The following is a 4912-nucleotide window of genomic DNA, read 5'->3' as shown; positions in this document are numbered from 1 at the left end:
AGGAATGGTGCTGGAGAGGTAGTAGAGAACTACATCCTGATCTGTAGGCAAAGAGAGAAAGAGGCACTGGGCCTGACATGGGCTTTTAAACCTCAAAGCCCATTTCCAGTGACACTTCCTCCAGAAAGGCCACACCTCCCAATCCTTCTAATTCTTTCAAATGATGACAATTCCTGGTGACCACGCATTAAACATATGAGTTTTCAAACCACCACAATAGTCTTAGATGATGGGGCTCTGATAGTGGCGCATGGTTGTTAAAATCTGATGTTTAGTATTTATTTTCTGGTCATGATCTTTGTTTGGGAGGCATTTTGATTGTCCATCCTGTAGAAGATGAAAGAGACAATGTGTTCTTAAGGAATGGAGTACTTTGTTAATGTAATAAGGCCCGAAGCTGAAGAGAATAACACTCAAGTTATGATTTCTGCCTGATATTTCCTTGTTCTTCCATAGTGATATGAACAAATGAAAGCATTTAAAGTGTGGTAAAAAAAAATTAAATAGTTTAAAAATACATCTTATTTCTTTTCTCATTCCTCCAAGTCTAGATTTCTCCTGTTTATTTTCTCCCCCTCTCAGCCCCGTCTATCCTTTCTTCTGACTAGCTACTAGGCATTTAGGTTTTTATTAGGCCAGTCAGGTGCATTATGTAGTAGTCAAGATGAAACAAATGCGACACATCTTTTCATAATTAAACAAATGCAGCATAAACACACCTTTACATAGTGAAAGTAATATTCTGTAGCATAAACAAATGCGACACATCTTTGCCTAGTTAAAATAGTATTCCACAACACTATTGTACTTGACTCCTAGTAACCTTCTGCTAGATTAGTGTGTCTCACGCAGCCATTAACACAGAAGCTTCCTCCTACAGTAGACAAAAGACTCACAACTGGGAAGTGTATAGAGACCTCGGAACACTGAGATCTAAATGTGGTCTTCAGGCTCAAGAGCTGTGTGGAAACAGAGTCAAGAAAACTGTAATGGCCAGAGGGAATGTATGACTCCAAGGACACAGTGTTCTCCACACAACAGAGCAAATACACAGGAACTGTGGCAGCAGGCACAGGCCTGCATAGGTCCAAACCAGATGTGGTTGCAGTGCTGAGAGGGTAAGCAGAAAGAGCTCCCATACCTAAGCAAGAAGCTATCTTCAATTGATAACTGCATGCAAAGGAAAAATGTTTTCTCTAATGGAGTTTCACTGGGTATACAAACTACACTTAAAGGGCAGTGTACAGACAATACATAGTTTCTGATTTTGTGTTTTTATGGATTGTGTGTGTGTATGTGTGTGTCTACATGTTTCTCATGCTCTTTCTTCCCTTGTTTCTTTTTGTTTATTCATTTGCTAGTTTATTTTTGATTGCATGTTATTTACCTATTTGTTTTCTTAAGAGAGAAAAAGAAAGCATAGAGTTGGAAGGGTGGGGAAGATCTGTACGGAAATGAGGCAGAAGAAACCATGATCAGAACATATTGCATGAAAAACACTATTTTCAAAAAATATATTGTATAAAATTTTCAAAGAGTAAATAATAGGATTATTTTGAAAAATTGTTTAGTATGTGTACATGTACTAGAGAAGATAGATGTGATAAATGATAAATAGACAGATGATAGATGTATGATCGATAGGGTTTTTTGAAGCAGATTTTTCTCTGCTGCTTAGCCTGTCCTGGAATTCTATGTTTCCCAGGGCTATCCTTGAATTCAAGTTCTTCTTGCTTTAGTCCTGAGATTATAAGTATGTACCGCCATGCTAACTTGTAAATACTTTTTGATTGACACAAAAGGCATACACTATAAGATCAAAGCCCTCAACATTTATGTACAACTGAATCTTGTCTCTTTGAATGAAGGACAGCAAACTCAGAGATGCATCAGACAGGAGAGGGAAGTTCAATGAGTCTCCACAGAGGTGTGGAGCCACTGTTGGTATGTTGGGTGGTCTTGGCTAATAGAAGTTGAGACTATGGTTCAGGTGAAGACTGTACCTGAAGTGCCCATAAGTTAGAGGCTTGCTCTTTGGGGATCTCAGTGCTGAAGAGCCTTTAAGAGCAAAGGCCTGGTGAGAGGTAGTTAGGTCATTGGAACTTCTGCTCCTGAAAGGGTCAGTGCTGGTCACACACAGAAGTTTGTTCTCACGAGACCAGGTTGTTACAAAAGAGCAAAGCTTTCTCCTTCACAGTCTCTAGTCTCTTGTCTTGGTCTATGTGCCTCCCTTTTGCACCACAATGACTGTTGTGTTGTGATCCAGTTGAAGGAGCCCTCACCATAGGCTGAACTGATGGAGTTTCCTAGTATATTAGCAACTTTTCTGTTGCTATGATAAAACACATGACCAGAAGAAACTTATATATGAAGGGTTTATTGGGGTCCATTCTCAGCTCCGGGGGTGGGGGGGAAAGAGTCCAACATGGTTGAGGAAGTAGGAAGCTGAGAGCTCACATCTTCAACCACCAGCATGAGATAGAGTAAACCAGAAGTGGCATGAGGCTTTTTATCTCAAAGCACTGACCCCAGTGATGGATGGATTCCTCTTGCAAGACTGCACCACCTAAACCTCCCCAAACAGCACCAACCAACTGGAGAGCAAGTGCACAAACACCTGAGACTATGGAGGCTCCTCACTCTGGTACCACACCCAAATTAAATACCATGTCCAGATCAAATACCACACCCAAACGTGCATTTTCAGTCTCCCAAACTGTGAGCTAACTGAACATTTTTTTTTCCTTTATAAACACCTAGCTCAAGGTATTTTGTTATAGCAACAGCAAAGTCACCAATACAGTGGGCATCCCTGAACTTGTTACTCTTCTGTTAAATGTAATTACATTCAACGAAATGACTCTAGGACAGCTTGTAGGAGTGTGCATGACATACAATAGTAGTTTTCTTCCTGTTTGTCTTAGAAAAGAAAGAGTCCATCTAAAGACCTTTGAAATATTGTTTGTACAGTGCTTGACAAGGATTTCTCCTAAGTGAGTTTATGTTTCACTATAATTATTATAAGTCCTGAAGAGGTACTAGATGGATAATCACTAAATAGATTATCAGTGACCTGTAAATGTACTGATGCAGAATATGGGAGAAACATATAATAAATATGTCATACATAAACAAATTCATCAAAGACTAATTAGATACTATGTATATGTTGCAACACAGTCCCTTACCTGAAACTTTTGAAGCCTGTGCTTTTTGGAACTTGGAACCTTTTGGATTTTCAAAAGTAAATTATGTGGGCTGGAGAGATTTCTCAGTGGCTAAGAGCACTTGCTGCTCTTCCAGAGGAGCCAAAATGAATGCTATGAATGCTTCCTTCTTTTAAGTTAATTCTCAGATATTTTATGGCAATAACAGAAAACAGACTACCATCTAGTTGAAATATAAGCATGGGAGCACATTCGCCATGGAGGGATACTTCCTTAGCCTAGAGGCAGTGGGGAGGGCCTAGACCCTACTCCAAATGACTTGACAGATTTTGATGATTCCTCCGGAAGGCATCACCCTCCCTGTGAAGTGGAAGGGGAAATTGGATGAGAGGGGGTGTTGGGGGCATGGGAGGGAGGGAGAGGGAACTGGGATCGATATGTAAAATAAGAAGAAAAAATACACACACACACACACAGTAAGCAGAAGCAGGATAATGGGAAAGTGTAGATTTGGCAAATCACAGAAATCTCATAGATAGATAGAATATATATATATATTTAGAATGACTATGGTCCAGGTAGTCCAACAGTGGCTGTCTACCAACAGAAAGTCTGAGAATCCAGTAGTTGTTCCGTCCACAAGGCTGGATGTCTCAGCTGGTCTTCAGTATACAGTGGAATCTCTAAGAAGTAGGCTCTAATGGCAGTGAAATAATGAACTTGCCAGCAAGAGTGAGGGCAAGCAGGCAAAGAGGGAGAGTTTCCTTCTTCCTATTCTTTGTATAGGATGCTCCAAAAGATGTGGCACAGATCAGAGATGGGTTTTCCCATCTCAAAAGATCCAGATTAAAGGTGGGTCTTCCCTTTCAAATGATTTAACTAATAAAAGTCTCTCACAAGTGTACCCAGCTGTTTGGGTTGTAGTTAGTTTCAAGTGTAGTCAAGTTCACAACCTAGAAGAGCCATTTCTATCTTTCTTTTTCTCCTCTCCTTTCTTCCTTTTTTCCCTCTCCATCTAATCACCAACCCCCTTTGCCAAACTCAGTCTATGGGACCAACATCTGCTTACCCAGTATAGCCCAGATAAAACGTTAGCTGACTGAGTGGCAAAAAAAAAAAAAAAAAAAAAAAAAAAAAAAAAGAATATGGAAAGAATATGGAAAAATGAGGACCGAAGAAGAAAAAGTAGAAGAAACAGAGAATGCAGAAAATCATGAGTGAAGAACACAGGAAAAGGAAACGGGGTGGGGGGAATGGGGTGGGTGGGGTGGAATGGATCCTATCCCAGCATTTGTCCTTGCACCACCTTACCAGCAGGCCCTGTAATTTTCCAGGCTCAGGATAAAAAGCCTAATCACATGGCTTTCCAGACACAGTCCTAGATAGAATCACTTTTATTGCATTTGCATCAGAGAAGTGCATTGCCTTGTACAGCTCCCAGAAGTCTGTGATTACCACAGAGGCCCCATGTGGGTAACAGGGAAGGAGATGGGCAAAAGATGCAGTGAGCTCTTCTAATCTGTGCCCAAGTTCTACTCAGTCCAGGGATGAGGCTGATGACCGTGGCTAAGGTAGGGTCTAGAGCTTGACCTTTGTAGGGCAGGGATTGAAGGTGAGAGACATCTAGGAGAAACTAAACATTATTTTGCTATTGCTGACCCCCAGAACAAAATGGCAGTTGGATGACCCCTAATGCAAAGAATAATTGTATTTTCAGAAGACAAAGATCAGATCAGCAATGGTCC

Source organism: Phodopus roborovskii, unplaced genomic scaffold (genome assembly GCF_943737965.1).
Source record: "Phodopus roborovskii unplaced genomic scaffold, PHOROB, whole genome shotgun sequence".
Lineage (NCBI taxonomy): Eukaryota > Metazoa > Chordata > Mammalia > Rodentia > Cricetidae > Phodopus > Phodopus roborovskii.
This window is presented reverse-complemented; position numbering follows the sequence as displayed.